At 38.1% G+C, this 20,297-nt stretch overlaps 1 protein-coding gene across 4 annotated transcripts in view; it reads right to left on the reverse strand.

The window, feature by feature from the left end:
• Positions 1-20,297, reverse strand: part of Sema1a (semaphorin 1a) — a 462,244-nt gene that overhangs the window by 441,165 nt on the left and 782 nt on the right. The window lies entirely within an intron of this gene.

Genomic DNA, 20,297 nt, shown 5'->3' on the forward strand with positions numbered 1-20,297 from the left:
TCTCATTTATATATTTGTATTTGCCTCACTTTGCTAATTGAGACCTACAAAAGGACGACCAAATGCAGAGTAATAAGTAAAAATCGATTATTAAACATTCAAAAAAGCATGCGATGGTGCTTGGAAGTCTCAATTGACGTAAGGGACAAAATGCTACTTTTTCAGGAGAGCGAAAAGAAGTTTTTGGTAATTTTCAAACCCTCACAGCATTGTTAATGTTTAACTTAGCAGGACGTTATAATTACGTAAAATCTTGAATTTCTTGCTTTTCAACGTGAAACTATAGACATTTTCGTAAAAAGCTTAATAAGAAAAATAAGCTGTCCCTTACGCCCGGACATACGGGTGTCATAGCCCCCTTACACCCATAAACCGTAAATAAATAAATAAGTAGTAACCGATTTTGGTCTTATAGGACATTTTATATTTTATTTGCTAATATTTGGACGTAAGTTCCTGTAGAAAAATTTAAAAAAAAATAGTGAATTAACTCAAAGAACCACTTTAATTATTTAAAATAACGCGCAAAAGCCATAATTTTGTTACGTCCCTAAAAAAATATGTAATTTGTAACATTTTCTTTAAATGGACATTATAAGGTTAAAAGTTAAATAAAACTCAAATAAATTTTAAAACGTTATGAAACTTCGTGATTCTCACTCATAGTCAAGATACCACCAACGGGACTTATCACGCTAACACACACGAGTAATATTTCCTCGACGTTTCGGCAACATTGCAGTGGCCGTGGTCACGAGTGGACTGAAGTGTGGGGTGTCAAGTCTGCCTAGCAGCGCGAGTCCTTCGAACTACCCGCACTTGATCACTAATAGTACCAGCAATCGTATCACGAACTACCCGCAATTGGTGATTTTATTTGTCACCTCATCACACCGACTCACAACACTCATCCCGACGTCGACACTTAATAATAACAGGGATTCCACGAAGATGAAAGCTTATATCCATCGTCCCGGTTGACATTTTTATGCTTTTTTATTTCAACTGTCACGTACCATTCTTGAGTAGAAATGTCGTTCCGTGGACAGAATTTTGGGATTGTGACGCTCAATCCAGTGGTTTGGTCCTGACTCCAACAAATGCTCGGCTATGGCTGACTAGGGTCAAGGAAGATATTGCAGCTGTTAAAAATCGCCCAAGTAAATAAGTTTTTATCCCGGAAAATAGCATAGTTCCGGGGGTTAGCGATAAACGAACTGAGATGATGTTGTTGATGACGATGATGATGAAATGATTTTCACTACCACCACTGGACCTACTAACTCTGCTTGCTTGCATTATTGCTACATGCTTGCTTGCTTGCTTGCATGCTTGCTTGCATGTTTGATTGCATGCTTGCTTGCACTATTTCTTGCACATTTGGGAGTATTCTTGCTTGATTTGTTGTTTGCATGCATGCTTGCCTTCTGGCTTCACGCTTGCTTGCATGCATGCTTGCACTATTTATGCTTCCTCTAACACACTGATTTCAGCTGTGAGGGAGTGGGACGCTAGCCCGTTCATGAGCGCTGGAGGAGATACCATAGACCTGTCATCGCGGGATCGGCGTAACCCGCGATGTTCATCTACCCAGGCCGATAAAATTGCATGTTTTGTGATTTGATTGACAAAATTACTATGCTCACTTGCAAGCCTGCTTAGTGGTTGCTACATGCTTGCTTGCTTGCATGCTGCTTGCATGCTTTCTTACACGCTTGCTTTGCACTATTCTTGCACATTTGGGAGTATGCTTGCTTGAGTTGTTGTTTCAATCACTACAAGTTTCTAAAAACCATCTGTTTTGATGCCTCCTACGATCCTAACATTAACAAGGTATTTTAATGAACTAAAGAAGCAAGCTAGGTATGTTTAATTTAAGTTTACACCCATAAAGTAACCTCAAATTTTTAAAATGTCTTGTATTACTGACCCTTACGACAACAATTTAACTCTAGTTTTGGCTTTTGATGTCCCTTACGCCCATAAAAGTATTCTTATTTTATAAGTTGCTGTTGTTTAATGCCCCTTACGACCGTACCAATTACACCTTTTTTTTAAATGTTCTGTTTGCTACTGCCCCTTACGACCGACAATTTACTCTAGCTCTTGCTTTTTATACCCCTTACGCCCATAAAAGTAAGTATTATTATTTTATAAATTGCCGTTTTTAATTTCAAGTCACTGCCATTAACTGTTGAGGAGTTCCGTCCTGCGGAGACGATCCTCGCCGAATATCAGGCTGTCACTGTCGGATTATTGTATTGTCACAGATTTATATACGTATGCCGAATGTCAAGTCAATCCGACTACAGAAAGTGGGTCAATTTAGCTTCCGAGATTTGACCCAAATAAATAAATAAACAAACAGGGAAACCTAAGGAAAAGCTTGTAATAAAGAAATAACTAGCTATTGGGCTAAATAAAACTATATTCTAACTTAGAGAAAATTGTATGAAGTAAAGATAGTACAAGCTTTGCTTAGTTTGAGACTTTTGATTTATTAATTATTTATTTACTTACTATTCCTATTAAAAAAGTGGAAGCTGTGCCTATTGGTTTGACCTTTAGCCTGTCAAGTAAAGAATCATGGTTCCAAAGTTTAATCCCGGGCTGAAACCTTTGAGTTTTTCAGAATTCATGTGAAAATTACATACATGGAGGTGTGAAGTTTTCGATCCATACCGGGTCCGGGGAACTTGAGCCCAAGTCCTTTCATTCTAAGAGGAGGCCTGTGCCTAACAGTGCGTCTTATGTATAAAAAGGAACCAGCTACTGGGAAAAGTGTACTTCTTTTATAACTTAAGTACAGAGAATAGTAGAAAGACACCCATAAGTAATTAATACTACTTAGGATCGGTTCCGTTTTTCTACCCCTCGTAAAACCATAATAAAACAAAGTGATTCTTTCTCGATGTATTTACCATAAAGATAAACAGAAAGAATGCAATACATGATATATTAAATCCCTAAAGACATGCGTCGTCCACCCTCTAGTAGACTATATAAAATATAAATTACAATGTTAAATTTTCCAACCCCATATCGCAAGGGATGCGATTCGTTCCGGCGCGTCGTAGCTTTTTATTTACGGTGATATAACACACTAATCAATTAATTTTCTCATTTATATATTTGTATTTGCCTCACTTTGCTAATTGAGACCTACAAAAGGACGACCAAATGCAGAGTAATAAGTAAAAATCGATTTTAAACATCAAAAACATAGGTATTATCTTGTAAACTTTATTATTCAATTAATTGCTTTAAATTTTTATTAAACATACGCTCGCAACATGGTTTCAACAACAACCGGATAGAGACGAATCACGTTGTTAGTTATAAATCAAACGATCAGTTTTTAAGAAAAAAAAAATTAACCATGAATTCTATATTATACAGCCACGGTTGTTGGCCGGGTGTCGAATACGCCAAAGGCAAGCACGCGAGAAACCTTCATGGAATTCAGGCTTTGCCACCTACGGGCGGCGGTGTCGAATATCATGTCCTTAACAACTAACGCTAGCTGAGCATCGCCAGCTTTTAAGACCCCTGACAAGTTACCCTCTCCCCCTTAATGTACCCACTCCCATATGCAGCAAGAAACGCGGCAGTTCCAGACCCGCTGGTCATACCAGGTGTAAATGTAGTGTTGAATTTCAAGAATAATTCCACTTGTGACACCACTTCAAACCCATTTGGCTGTAACAGCGGTGCTTATGCGAGCAATGCTAAGGTTTTCGTTTGCTATAATAATACCTAACTGTCGAACTTTTTCAAATGTTACGCGTCGAAAAGTTTTGAGAACAAAAGTAATGTGAAACCCGGATAATCAGGCTAATCTGGCTGCAAGTTTGAGATCCAAGGTTCAATTCCTGGCCAGGGCAGGCAGATATACCTATTTGTATTAAAAATACGAATTTTTGTTCTCGGTCCGGGGTACTAGATAATAACTATGTATTTATCTCTACCTACAGAAGTATGTTTATCCGTTGTCTGGTACCCATACAAACTTTGCTTAATTAATGACTAGGACATTTTGGTGTCAGTTGTCCCATACCGTAAAGTTTATAAATACCTAACTAAATATAAAATCAAATCATGATATTTCATTTTTAGGTATTTATAAACTTTTGCAAACTAAAGTCATTAACATGCTTCAAATAAAACTAAAAGAACGTCCCCGCGTTACAGCCGCATAAACGGTAGATGGCATTTTAAGTGTACATTTTATGCGCACGGAAAGTAAATGTCCAGGCTAATGCGAAGGTTTGGAAGAACCATTACTTTTGCGAAAGGCGCACAATACGCGGGTTGGCAAATTAAAACCCGACGTCTACCCGGTCTCGTATGCCGTATCTTGTCGACAAAACATCATTTCCAGTCCGCAATATGCTAACTCACGCGTAGGAACAGACAGAGGCTGAGTAATGACTGTAAGGAAAACAGCTTCCATCGACAAAGGGCCCATTATGTCAAAAACAAACCCGGCCTCCCGTAGCCAATTCCCTCCATGTTTGCTGAGGGCTGCTCTCTTATAAATATGCAAATGTTATTCTGCGTTTAGCGCCACACTGCAATAATATTTATATTGAAATTGGCGCCTGCTCGCCGCCCTTGAACTCTCACTATTATTATACTGATCAAACAACCCTTTTACATTAGATTTGCGGCCCGTTATAGATTGATGCCGTTATCTGTGTCGAACAGCCTTTGAGGCTAATAGGATGCTCGGCCAATATTGCATCGATTACCCAAACTCCAAAGCGCCTCGCCGAATGTCCCAAAAGTATTAAATAGGTAAACCGACCAAAGGCATAAATCCTCATCAAACATTGAATCCCTGAGCGGACAAAATTCCAAAGCGTATAAAGTCGCTGTGGATTCCCGCAAAACTTTTTGTGCGCATCAAGCTCTGATATTATAAGGATCGTTTTACAAAAGGACAAGTAATAAACCTGTCCGCGAACGTCCGCATTCTCTTATAAAAGATACAGTCGGCATCGCGGCGGAATGGCGCGACGTCACATCCACTTTCCCTAATAAAGGAGAAGCCGTAAAAAACCACTACAATCATCATAACTCGGCGGCTCTCGCCTTGGACAGGGCCATTGCCTTTAAAAATTAATGCAACTATCTGGGATCCCGAGAAAATGTTATAGGTGAATAAACCTTTTATTTACAAATAGCATTTATCTGTGATTTATAAAATTATTTTTAACACGTCTAGCACAATATTTTTCGTAAAGTAGATACCTTAAAATGAAAACTGTGATGAAATTTTCTCGCGCTAACCTTGCCAAAATTTTTACATTTCAATTCGAGAGAACGAAACGACGAGCATTAAATCGATTTATTTTTCTATCCCCAAGCAATTTAATTAAAGTAGTCAGGCGATTTTTATGTGCACACACCATAAAATGAGTTTTTTCTACTTCATAGTCGCTGAGTAAGGGCGTCCGTGTGTTCTGATTAGGCGCGGCGCGGTGTCCACGGCTGCGTGTGCAATTTTGGAATCGATTATGTACTTACGTAATGTATTGTTTATACTCGATGACAGAGCGAGTAGCGTTAAGCTCAGCCTAGACCTGGAAGATGTATTTGTACATTGCGACTCTGTAAAACCAACGAGTTTGAAGTCGTCAATCGAGTGCCGCAAAGTAACGCAACTTGCACGATATTCTTGTAGGTCTAAACTTGGCTTTACATCGCGGGTCTTTCAAGTTTTGTCCGTGATAACTATGAAGTGCACCAGTCAATGAATACTACTCACGAACTCGCATAATCTTATTGTTTTTCTTTAAATCACGGTACGGTAAATAGTGATGCTTCGTGTAGTTATACCAATTGTATCGTGACCCTGTGCTGTGTGGAACCTTTTAACAGAAAATAGAGCGAAATCGCATTGCTTGACAAGTAAAATATTTAATGCACTTACTATGAGAACGTTCTACGGTATATTAGAAATAAAATGGTTCGACAATACATTCGGGTCATCCGATACAACGCTAAGTAAGTCATAGATTACTACGGTTTTTATTTGTCGATGCACTCTTTACAGGCCATTCAACCCTCTTTCCGCTTCAAGGATGTTATTATTACACCCTGTATTTTAACTATTGTCAACAGCTCAGAAACGCTAGTAAGTATAGCGGCCTGTAATATTTCGGTCTGATAATATTAGAACCTAGCTGTTAACTAGAACAAAGTGGTGTGTCAATTGTCTAGTGATATTTATTTATTTTTAATGTACTTTGCAGATTCCTGCAAAGCTAACCTTTGGCCTCAAATGTACAAATGCATAAAATTTTTACATGAATAGCCATGTTATTATTTATTATGCTCTTCGAATTCTGAAATATTCAAGCGCACGCTACGAGCGTAGCACCGTAGCATCCGTAGCCGCAGCTACGCGTTGGAAACTCTGCTACGAGTGCTACGTGCTACGCCACCGACTACCTAGCTAGACGTATGAAATAAACTAAATAAACTACGCGTATTTCAGGTTTGACCTACTTTATTACTAACTAGCCGCCCGCCCTAGCTTCGCACGGTGTTTACACCAAACACCGTTGCTATGCCAATCCGTTTAATATCAAACATTTACCTATCTTATAGTTTTACAGTCAATCAAACGTTATCTAGGCTCTTATTAAGTACAGCGACACCTATCGGTCAATAAAGTAAACATCGTCCAAAACACACGGGTATACTAATGACGAAAATCAGACTAAATCTATCCTGTAAATATCTTTTGTCTTACTCACTGACAGGCTTTTTTGCATGGAGTATTTGAAATCCATTTTTTGGGTCCCGTACTTCAGAAAGAAAAAACGAAGCCCTTCTTGGATCACTTTGTAGTCCGGAACACTAAGGTACGAAACCCTGCGAGCGAAGGTCGGTCGCACAGGTACGTGCTAGTAAGGGCCAGTACAGATGGACTGGATTCAAGCTGCAACGTAACTGCCAACTGCCCAAACATTTCAATTGCAGTCAGAGTGTAGTTGTGCCGACTGCAATCGAATTGCAACGAAAAAAGTATGGGCAGTCGGCAATTGCGGATACGTTGCAGTCTGTCTGTACTGACCTGCAAGAAAAATAGTGCAAACTATTTTTCATCACACTTGCTCATAAACAGTGTCGTAACATGCAGGCTATCTTGCTTGCAACCCTCGACCTTGATGTGCTTGTCATGAAATCCGTGGTCGGTAAATGAGTCGTTGCCCGTACTAATTTTCCTGTCATTAAGCCCAAGGTCGGTAAATGAGTCAATGCCAGTACTGATACTGCTGTGCGTGCTACTGCTCCGTGCGCGCGCTGCTGCAGGAGCGCCCGCACGTCGGGCACATGCTGCTTTTGGGGGGGCGGTTAGCTGGCACTACCAAGAGCGCAGTCAGCGGTATCGGCAATTTTTGAAAAAATATTAGTCTTTCTTTTATAAATATAAAATTTTATTCGCAAATGTGATGAAAAACATTGTATGTCGCACGGGCGGTACTAGAATTACGAACATCGACTCATTAAAGCCCTCAGTCTTCGACTTCGGGCTTCTTATAGACTCTCGTTCGTAATTCCTTATTTACCACCCTTAAGACACAATGTACTATTTATTACATTGCGCCGCTCCAAATCTGAATCATTATGCATAAGTAGGCCGCAAAGAGCTCTTTTAGATGCCTTTTTTAGGGTTCCGGAGCCAAAATGGCAAAAACGGAACCCTTATAGTTTCGCCATGTCTGTCTGTCTGTCTGCCCGTCCGTCCGCGGCTTTGCTCAGGGACTATCAATGTTAGAAAGCTGTAATTTTGCACGGATATATATGTAAACTATGCCGACAAAATGGTACAATAAAAAAATTAAAATGTTTTTAGGGTACCTCCCATAGACGTAAAGTGTGGGTGTTTTTTTTTCTCATCCAACCCTATAGTGTGGGGTATCGTTGGATAGGTCTTGTAAAACCATTAGGGGTTTGCTAAGACGATTTTTCGATTCATTGATTTTTTGCGAAATATTCAACTTTAAAGTGCAAATTTTAATTAAAATCGAGCGTCCCCCCCCCCCCCTCTAAAATCTAAATCGGTGGGTGGAAAAATTTGAAAAAATTTAGGATGGTAGTAAGTATATCAAGTTTTCAAAGAAAACTATAACGGCTAAGTTTGCTTGAGAATAAGAAAGAAAGAAAGAAAGAAAAGTTTATTTTGGCTCCAAAAAGTACCACCTAAAACTAAGACTAGAACTAGCACTAAAACTATGTGTGCTATTATGAGTAGTTTTACTCTTAAATAATAAGGTATAATATAAAATACGAAATACCTTAGAAAAATATTACTTAATTTTTCGTAATGGCTACGGAACCCTATTTTGGGCGTTTCCGACACGCTCTTGGCCGGTTTTTTTTTTAACTACCAGAGCATTAGACGATCATTGCCGAGAAGAATGCGCCGAAAGAAACTTGAAAGAAAGTCTTTTTTTTTCAAAATAAATAATTACAAATAAAATACTTACACATTAAAAATTACAGGTGAACTAATAGTATTTTATGCAACAGTTGTATAATAGGGTTCCAAAAAGGTGAGTGGCGTGAGTGAGCTTTAGCGAACATCGTAAGAAAAAGACGCCAGAGCTTTTTTTAACTTGCTTATACAACGTTGCATACAATACTTTTTCTTCAACTGGGTACATTAATTACAATACAAAATTAGAGAAATAGTAAACTTTAAACGTTTTCATACTTTAGTCAAAAGTATGGCAAACACAAAGAGAAGGTAAACAACAATAAACAAGTGAGAAATATGATAATTACAATATTTATCTAAGTTAAATTTGTGACGTGTTAAAAATACGAGTGACCTGTGACGATGTTAAAAATACGAGTGACTTATGTTGGCAGGCTATGGATTATGGTCGGAAAGTTTTTATTCTGTATAAAAACCATATAAAATATGTAACTGGCTGCACCTTAGCCTGTCCGAACGTACGAATTAAGAAAAAAAACTGTTATGGGGAATAGACAATATAGACTTTTGCAGAATCTTGTTATGTATGCTTTGCTGTTATATACTGTTCGTGATCACAGATTACAGTATAGGAGTAGAAAAAATAATTTCTTTGCTCACCTGCGACCTTATGATAGCTAAGTTTAAGTCCAAGTAACGCCTAATTCAATAAATTATGAGCATTTAAATACAGGGGTGTATGGGGTACCTTAGTTCCAAAACGAAAACTAAACATCTTAACCTCGTTCAGTGGAATCTCGATCGAACACACACTTCAAACTCGTTCGCTCTACCGCCTCGCAGTGTAATGTAACTTATTTTACTATTATTCTCGTTGATGCTGGGCTTAAAGAAACGGTAACCCTGCAACTGATATTAAAAGACTGTAACTTTTTTAACAAAGATTAATTTGATTTCGGTGTTGATTTAAATTTATTTTTAATAAGTATTGGAATTTAATGCAATTTCATATAATTTAATTTAGTTTATTTCTTTGTAATGCACCTAATATGTTGATAATGTCAATTTTGAACGTATTGTTGTATTAAATGGGTTTATTTAGTTTAAGGACTTTAACTGCATAGTCATTCACCATTGCTACGTTAGTTTACATCTGTACCCGCCAGCCACGAACCTTAAGTGTAAATTTCTATTAAAATTCTACAAATAGCAAAAAGGACGCCACCTGTCCCTTGTCTATTTGCCTGGCCCGTGTTTAAAAAGGAATGTAATACTATCCCAGTTATTTTCATTATTTAGTTTGACGTAGACCGCACCTTTTTGCAGTTTAGGTAGCCATTTTTATTTCGTGTTTTGCTTCGTGTGCAGTTAGAATATAATCCTAAAGCAAAATCTGCATTTACCATTTTTTTACATACTTTTATTTAGTTTCACCTTTCCAGTTGTCTTTCAGTCTGTCTGCCTGTCTGTCTGTAATCAAATCTTGCATGTTAAATGCGACCAACTTCCAGTAGTCGGATCGACTTGTAATTTGGCATACTTAAGTAAATCGCGTGACAATACAATAATCTACTAGTGACATTCTGGTAGGTAGTCCGGCCAGGATCGTCTCCGCAGGGCGGAATACCCTTCAACGGTTAATGGCATCGACTTTAAATTTGGTATGCTAATGTAGCTAATGGTGGAAATGCAAGAAAGTCAACAAAAAGTACAGTCAGCAAAAAACGCTTGTATTAAAAATTTATTTAGGTACCATCAGCCAAATAAGTGGTCTATCAATTTTTAAACAAGTTCCTATCAAACGAATATGTCGTCAAAGTCGAACTTTCAAGTTGACAGACACGTCTATTGGCATTATTGTTTTATGACATGCAAACGATTATCAACTTTGGGGTGGTAGGCCACATATTTGGCTGATGGTACCTGGGTAGTTATAATTACACCCAGAACTTAAACGTGACCGTTTATTGCTAAATTAAATCGAATTTTCCGCCACATTTGAAAACAATATAATATAAAAATACATTTTTGAGCAACAAATTAGAGCGCCGCTTCATTAAAGTCTGAATCAAATAAATAAATATATGGCTTTTTTGCCATACAATCGCATCGCACTTTTATTAGTATGTATGTTTGTATGTAAACTCTTTATTGTACAAAATAAGTAAACAAACACAGATGACAAACAATGAAAAGAATGATTAGTTCTAGTAGCATTTTTAATCCTCGTATTATTACAAGCTTTTATTTAATTTGCAATGATGTAAATTAGGTAAGGATAAGAAAGATTTAAGTAAGTTAAGTATATCGGAGTTTGTTTTTGTTTGATCGTGTTTTTTTAATAAGATATGTATTTAAATACAAAATATAAAAGAAAATCACGTCTGATCCTAATTTGAACGAGACCAACACAATGCCGCTGAACCACTACGCTGATAAGTGATAGATAACAGTGCCATCGAAATTACCGATCTTATTGTGCGTATTATTTATACCAAATACCTACTCAGGCTAGGTAAGACTGATTGCTCCCCTGAAAGTTCTCACATACCGATTTGCGGGATCCCCGAAACAAATAAATATACAAGAATTGCTCGTTTAAAGATAAGTACCTGGGCGTCCGAGCTTTGCCGAGCCGAGCTCGGTAACAATCGTTTTCCCAAAGATAAGACCAAGCTAGATCGATTTTTCATCCCCGAAAAACCTTACATACCAAATTTCATCGAAATCGTTGGAGTTGGAGAATGGTTTTTGAGATCCCCGAAATATATTTAGATATACAAGAATTGCTCGTTTAAAGGTATTAGATTCTTCTTAAAGATAGAAGATATAACCTAACTAACAAAAAGTTGGAAAACCCCCGACTATGTTACTTCAAAGTTCAATATCTCAAAAACGGCTGAACCGATTTTGATGAAACATGCCTAAGAACTATCACTAGAAAACCTGATTTCAAATAAAAAACCGCATTCAAATCGGTTAACCCGTTTAAGAGCTACGGTGCCACAGACAAACTTATAACACCCCTCTTTTTAGGTCGGGGGTTAAAAATATAACTTGTCTTCAAATCTTGCAGTCGAACTTTACCCTCATCTTGTAATCGTATCGAAATTTGATAAATAAGTATTACTCGTAGTTTAAATGACAACGCTTGTAAACCTTGAGCAGTTTTTCTTTATTAAAAATATCATGATTACAAAAACTTATTAGTTCTATTCATCAGTCTCGCTCGCGCAACCGCACTGTTCTCTATCCGTCGCAACAGTCTTTGTTAGCTACCGCCGAGTGAAAACAACAGTCTTTTATTTCAAAGGACAAAGGCGGAAAATTGGGAAAATCTTTTTCACAAGAAACAATATCACTTCGCCTTGACCCAGGACTCTTAACGACTGTAAAGGAAGGCACGTGTCAAAAAGTGTGGACTCATATCTGGAATGTTAATAGGAATAAAACGGGTTTCCAACAGAAAACTTAACAAATTCTAAACTAAAGGCTTTTTCTTTTTTGGTTTTTAAGGCAATCGAATTTTTAGATTTTTTTGTTTTTTTTTAATATATAATCTATCTAGGTACTCTGCTCAATTATTTTTTTGAAAATCATGACATTTCTGGAGTTTTACAAAATCTGGCCGTAAACCTGGAGTCAAAAAGTTCGGAGATCTCAAGACCAATCCTGAGATATGGTAGCCATGCTCACCTTGCAAGGATTTGCATAATACAATGATTTGATAAGAAAGAGGTCAAACATTCCATCGGTTTCTAAACGTTGTGTCCCGAATAATTCCTACTCAATGTAAGGAAATTTATTTAAAGTTGAAAGCTCAAAGTGACCCCAACAGGTAACTCGTACCGTCCTTTTCACTCGAGGAGCACAGTAAACAGATAATGAGCAGAACTGAAGTACCTGAACAAAACAGTTCAAAAACAAATTGACCATCTTACATTCATTGGCAGATATTTGTACTCATTAATATTTTTTGTAAAAATATACACTTTTAATACACGAATTTTCCCTTACTTTTTGTATAGGTAAATATGTATGTAAACTTTTTATTTTACCTATAAAAATAAATGGACTAACACAATTGACGAACGTTGAGATACATTTACGAAGGCGTACTTATCCCTTTAAGGGACCTCTACCAGTCAACCTTTCAGCGGATGAAAGGAGTATTCAGTAATACCTTGTGCCATCTACGAAGACGCGTGATTTTGTCAAAATTTGACATTAATAACATTGTAATAAGAACCACGGCACGCGTCATCGTGAATGACTCTACCTCATATTAAATATATTGACCCGGATAACTCACGTCTTAAATCGAGTTGTAATGAAAATGATGATGAAAATGCGGGTAGCTGCGTGCCTGTGTCAGTTTCGTCGGGTAGTCGCGCGAGCAGAGCGGCGGCGCGCAGTGCGCGTGTTGCAGCAGCCGCTGAGTCGCGTTGCTCCGAAGACGAAGGGCTACGGATTAGCCCGAAACATGTCGAGCTAAACTCGATTTAAGACGTGAGTTATCCGGGTCAATATATTTAATATGAGTGAGTCTCACGGTGGTTTCATGTTCAAAATGACCCTACCTATCTATAGGGACAGACAAAGACTGCGTTTAAAAGTAAAAAATAGTGAAAGCTACAATGCAATGCTTTAAAAATGTTCTAATTTTAGTGTGTGTACCTACTGCCGAAGCATGTACTTGTACTGTCATCCAAACTACATAATCCAAACCAAGTTTCAAGTCGCGGCCATTAACCATTGAAGAGTTCCATCCTGCGGAGCCGATCGTGACCGGACCACCAGAATTTCTTAGATAGATAGGTCGGCCATTCTCATTTTATTGCGCACCTGTCTAATTACCGTGCCGCTTTTTTACCGCACTAGTGACACGGTAATTAGACTTGAGTGCACAGATAAATGTAAATGGCAGCCGTCCTTTTTCTACATGTGCACTCAGCTGCAGTGTCGTGTCGCTTTTGCATGAAAAAAAAGCGGTACGGTAATTAGACAGGTGCACGATAAAATGAGAATGTCCGAGGTATAGGTAGTGCCACAAGAGTTGAAGTGAATGATTTCAGACACAGCTACAACATGTCGTGTAATGATAGCAGGATTTTGACATTTACTCATTCATTAGTGGCACTGTCTACGAGTATATGAATCATATATTAATGGTATTGTCACCGAAAATACTATAAGCGAAAATACTATATTGCTATAAGTATGCCGAATCGAAGCTAGAGCTTAGTCTAAAGGGGTCGAAAATGGTTAATAAATTTTGAAACCACAACCAATCAACAAAAACTTACACTTACTGCGTCAACGATGTATACTTTGCCGGAAACTCGTCGCGAAGCGTTTATAGAAACAATGACGCAGCTCGCTTCCGTCTCCGGGCTCGCCCACCGTCGCCTGGGGCGGCGGAACCTCGCATACGACCTACTTACCTACATACCCTCATTAGCGCTGATTCGTTTATCCCAATCCCGCGGGAACTATGCAACAAAAACTATCCTATAGTTCCCAGGCCCTTTCTACGAAGTGAAAAATTCGAACTTCGTATCTTGCCGTCCCGCTGACGTTAATTTTATTTAATACGAGAGTGAGAGGGATGGCGGTATTTTTGATTTGGATGGAACTATAGAATTATTTTACTAAACATTGGCTGATATATTTTAAAACTGTCTCTCACTTGACATTGGCAAAATCGTCCTCTAATAGACAGAGCTATTTTTCTTCAAAATCTAACTGATTAACCTCAAGTGTTAGGCACTCATAGGCAGTCGGTTAAGGACCACATTATCAATAGGTACCTACACTCGCTTTGGTCACATCTTCAGCTTTAAAAAAAATCTCGCACAATTTTCTATACAAATACTTAGTTTTGTTTTTTTTTGCCAAAAAGAGGGGTGTTATAAGTTTGACCTATGTGTGTCTGTCTGTCTGTGTATCTGTCTGTGACACCGTAGCTCTTAAACGGCTAGACCAATGTGAATGCGGTTTTTTTATTTGAAAGCAGGGTTTCTAGCGATGGTTCTTAGACATGTTTAATAAAAATCGATTCAGCCGTTTTTGAGATATTGAAGTTTGAAGTGACAAAGTCGGGGGTTTTCCAACTTTTTGTTGGTTAGGTTATTTCAAATCCAGAATAATCATGTTTTTTTTTAATTTGTATCTACTTTGCTTAGATAATATCTTTAAATTATTTACAATGCGAAAAAGAACAGCAAGCGCAATTCAAATCATTCAAGCGAACGCGTTTCTTATACTTTTTTCATTCAAATATTCGTTTAATTCAATTGCATCCTTAAGCAATTCAACAATCTCGAAGCCTTTAAGACCTCTCAGACATTCCACTTGGCAAAAAACTGCAGAGAGCACAAATAAAACCGCAGACTCCCTGACAGCGACAAAGTTCAACTTTTATATCAAATACGAACAAGAGAATAACCATTAAGTATTTCTACTCGCTCTGCGTACAATAAATGAATGAAAAACTCTTCTTCGACTTGGTAGATACAATTGATAACTTGCCCGGAGCTAACTTTTTGCTTTTCACTCCATTATTGACGTCCGAGCTGGAAGAAATCAGACAGTTTGCTATATTTCTATCTGCACCGACTCTAGTGTAACTGAATTTCACTTGAATTAGACGTGTAAATTAAAGATAGTCTTAAGTGTGATAGCAAGTATAGTGTAAGGTCCCAAATTATTTCGTCAATATAATGATGAGTTTTAATCGGTGATATTAGGACTTGAACCAGCCAAAATTGAATTCAATAGGTGTGGTGTGGTGTGACGCATTTATCTCACTGTTTAATTAATTACAATTTATTAACGATATTGTTAGGCCCAGCAGACACGGTGAAACGGAACGGCAACGAAACTGCAACTTCTAGTTACTTTTGAGTTTCATTTGAGTTTATGCCATGACTCCTTATGAGAGACCGCACATGAAGCAACGCAACGCAGTTTCAAACCGCTTGCGTCATGTGCGGTCTCTCATAAGGAGTCATGGCATAAACTCAAATTAAACTCAAAAGTAACTAGAAGTTGCAGTTGTGTTTCACCGTGTGTTTGTTTGGGCCTAACAATATCGTTAATAAATTGTAATTAATTAAACAGTGAGATAAATGCGTCACACCACACCACACCTATTGAATTCAATTACATAAGTTACATGGCCTCCTACATTAATTATTAAAGTGAAGTAGATCTGATACCCAGTAGGTACAGTCAACGTCATAAATAAGTGATCACTTTTGTACCTTGTCGCTTTCAGTCGGCACACGATTTCGTATGGCTTTTCAAACATGACGTTAAAATTCAAGGTACAAAAGTGATCACTTATTTATGATTATGACGTTAACTATACTAGCCTGTTCCCCGCGTCTCCGTCTGCCGAGAATTCGTTTATCGCTATCCCGCGGGAACTACGCAATTTTCGGGGATAAAACTGTCCTATAGGTATGTATGTCCTTCGCCGGGACTCAAACTATCTGTATACCGAATTTCATCTAAATCGGTTGAACGGTTTAGACGTGATGAGGTATCAAAACAAACAAACAAACAGACTTACAAACTTTCGCATTTATAATATTAGTGAGAAGGGATTGACACTCGTAACAAGTTTTTTAAAGAGGTTGTAAGCTCATAGATTTTAAATTGGTACCTTATCATCGATTAAAAAAAGATTAAAAATCGTGTATAACTGTTTTACTGATAATTCTAATTTAAACATACTAATGCGAATTAGATTGTTAAATCAATCGTTTCGTAGACTGCTGTCACGAGCTACTTAGCCCTAAATAATGCATATTATTATTGCATTACCTGTAATACCTATAACTTAACTGGTCGTGATATTCCTACGCCCCGAACTGTACTAAAACTTAAGAGGCTGACAAGACCTAATTTTGTTGAAATTGATGTTATTTAAGCAGTTTTTTAAGAAAAACTATTTGTTCTAGCTCATCAAAAAAAATATATGTTAATATTCATCATATTTCAAAGATAATGGACGGACTCGATACATAATTGGACAAAATCGGCTCGATAAAAAAAAATTGCAAAGATTGGTCTAAAATCATCTTTAAACGGTTCTATGTCTTTATTTTTTAGACGTACGAGTCTGCAATTAAAAACATGAAGTGAACATATTCATATCTAAATAACTAACGAGAATATACGCATTGAAACATTCGCCACAATTTTGTCGAGATAATAAGTATTTCGAAGCCTTTTGAGCTACTATCACAGAATAGGATAATAGTTGCTATTACATGCTTGATTGCCACATTTCTAATGAAAAATGTATATTTCTGCTGTTCTTTTGTGTCATTAAGCAATTGATGTTTTCAGACATAAGTACCAGCTAAAAACATGGACAAGACGGTAATTATGTACCTATTGTACCTGCCACATCTACCTATATAATTAGTAGTTGCATCTTTCGTACCTACGCAGATAAGTGTAAGTAACTTTTCTTTAAATTTTTTAATTCAAAGGTTCATCGACTTTAGTAGGTAGGTAATCGAACTGACTTAGAAATTTAGTTAGATAGGATGACAATGGCAGTACAGTCAATAAAAACAGTCCACAAAAAAGCTCGCATTTTTTTTTAAGAAAAACTTATTACTTATGTTATTCTTAAGACGTTGCGTGTAAAGCAGCATAATGTTTTCAATTAAAACGCGACTGGCAAGTTCCTGGGTTGGTTGGTCAACTTTTATTAGTTCTTGGAGTAGATAAAAGTAATCAAGTCTGCAATATATCGTCTGCACCTAACTCCGAGATAACTCTTAATTGTTTGATGTGACGCCGTGAGGATAGTGCGCTGGTGGCAGTCTCGTTACATTCTATCTTGTTTGAGAACAAATTTTCAAGTTCTAATTCTTTTGATGTAATGATCGAGTCTCTAACTTCGAGTTATGTTGTTGTTAACAGTGTACGCTGTTAATTTTTTAAGATTGGTAAGGTAAAATATTAAAACAGAGAGAAATAGAGTATAAAAATAAAGTATGTTTTGTTTACATATAGCAAGCGAATAAACGGAAAATAAGACAAACTATTATGTTAGCGTTGACACAAAACTATGTATAGATATGTAAATATCTGCGTTTCGATGGGGGTAGGGGAAGCATGTCCAGCAGCGGACGTCCTACGGCACATAAATATGCTACGTTTCGTGTCGCCATCCACGTGATTTTGTCAAAATTAGACATTAATGACATTGTAATAAGAACCACGGCGCGCGTCATCGTGAATGACTCTACCTATACAGGTTGATGTAAGCAACACTGTTATACTATAATACATTAAGATACCTATTTGAAACTAATCTCATTTCACTTTTCCCTCTAAAAGTTTTCCGTATTTTATTCAACATTTTCTTGCATGCATAAAGAGGTATGATCCTTTGAGAAAGCCATTACGATAATGGAAAAATACTTGCCTGTATTTACGTGGGCGCGGTCATATTTTCAAATGTTATGCTGACCCACAATAGTCAGTTCGCTGTCTACTAAAAAAAGCATAAAGTAAACAACCGCGCTCCATGTAATAAGGTAAAAGTTGCTAACCAGAGAATCCGCAATTAGGATAACAAAGCCGGAGTGCCACAGACTAGACTCTTCAGAAAAGTGCCCGAAAAAAAAATACATATAAAAATATGCGAAAATGGGTCATCGAGTGAAGTACAATACACGTCCAGTATAACTAGACATTTGGGTATTCATTGCGTTGCTCCCGTATTCCCTTATTGGTATAGTGAAGGGGGAGGGGGCACGAAAGGTCTAGTGAAGTGGTGGGTGCTGCACACACGACGCGATTTGAGTCTCCATGCGCGCCAGCATCGCTGCAATTGTTTTCTTTATGTTGCTTTGACGGACGAGTTTCGAGTTTTCAACTCAAAATTCAGGCACATTCATATCAAACAAAAGAGCTTTATAATGCACTGATACTACAGAATAAGCCACGAACGCAGTTTATTCTGCAGTTTAGTCTGTTTTACGGATAAAAACTACTTACAATTTCAAGCCGTGGTGGTCGAGTGGTTTGACCTATGGCCTCTCAAGCAGAGGATCGTGGGTTCAAACCCCGGCTCGCACCTCTGAGTTTTTCGAAATTCATGTGCGGAATTACATTTGAAATTTGCCACGAGCTTTACGATGAAGGAAAACATCTTGAGGAAACCTGCACATACCTGCGAAGCAATTCAATGGTGCGTGTGAAGTTCCCAATCCGCACTGGGCCCGCGTGGGAACTACGGTCCAAGCCCTCTCAGTCTGAGAGGAGGCCTGTGCCCAGCAGTGGGACGTATATAGGCTGGAATGAATTTCAAGCCTTGAATTTTGTCTTGTCTTGTCTAAGCTATGACAAGGCCAAAGTAAGATGGACCAGTAGGTAAGATAGAAGAAATTCGTCGGTTAATTTTAAATTTTTTCATGACACTTGCTCGTAAACAATGTCATAACATGCAGGCTACCTTGGTTGCAAATCCCCAAATAAAACCCTCGACCTTAATGTGCTTGTCATGAAACCCGTAGTCGGTAAATGAGTCAGTGCCCGTACTGATACTGCTGCGCGCGCTGCTGCAGGACCAGCACACGCACGCTGCGGCGCATGCTGCAAGAGAGGGGGAGTGGGAGGGCGGTGCTACCAAGAGCGCAGCCTAAGGTATTGGCAATATTTGGAAGAATTATATTTTTTCTTTTACAAATATAAAATTTTACTCGCAAATGTGATGAAAAACATTGATGTCGCACGGGCGGTAACAGAATTACGAACATCGACTCATTAAAGCCCTCAGTCTTCGTCTTCGACTTCGGGCTTCTAATAGAGTTTTTCGGAATTTACTACGAGCTTTACGTTGAAAGAAAACATCGTGAGGAAACCTGCACACACCTGCGAAGCCATTCAATGGTGTGTGTGAAGCACTGGGTCCGCACTGGGTCCGCGTGGGAACTACAGCCCAAGCCCACTCATACTGAGAGGAGGCCTGTGCCAGCAGTGGGACTATATAGGCTGGGATGATGATATCTATGGTGCCATCTCTGTTCATGTGAACAAAATAAACTAGGACAGCATGCCATGCACCACAGATCTATCGTCACATAAAATACCAGCTCTTATGCTTTGCAGCAATGAAACATCAAAAATGTTAAGGTGAACGGTATCCAAAGGATGGTAATCGAAGCAGTAGTCTTGTCACCACACAAAATTGATCATGTTAACCTAGGCAAGTATGGATCCAAAATCAATTCTTGAGTTGACATTGTTGAATGTGCTATACTCCAGATGCTTGTAAATATTTTAATAATACCAAAACACTCAATAACATAGTTGTATTTAACTGCACTTTGAAATCACTAAAGGATGCATTCAAGCAGTCTGAGCCTAATAGTTCTTACTGTGTAAACTACCATTTGTAAGTTTTACAATTTGCCAGTCGGGCCCCCACATGTGCGGGCCCCTCACGGTAGATACAATAGGGACCCGAACAGGCTAGGTACCAGTCTTGGGCCCCAGGCTTGTAGGTAGTCACTCAGATCTTTACAGACCAGCCAGGCTAACCCTGTTAGGCACAGGAGAAGTAAGGGTGTCAGACAATAACCCAATGCAAGTCCAATCAACTTTAAACTATCTAACCAATTCATAAGTGATTCACTAAGGAATCTTTTTACAGCAAATGTGTTAGCTAAATTGCTTCACATCACAAGGGTGGACATTATTATGGTTATGACATTTAATGAGAGAATAACTGTGCTGTGGCGACTCGACATTCAACATATTGAACAGATACTATTCCAACACACACAGTTAGGAGTAAAAGTCAATCAAACCACAT

This window comes from Choristoneura fumiferana, chromosome 14, assembly GCF_025370935.1.
Source record: "Choristoneura fumiferana chromosome 14, NRCan_CFum_1, whole genome shotgun sequence".
Classification (NCBI taxonomy): domain Eukaryota; kingdom Metazoa; phylum Arthropoda; class Insecta; order Lepidoptera; family Tortricidae; genus Choristoneura; species Choristoneura fumiferana.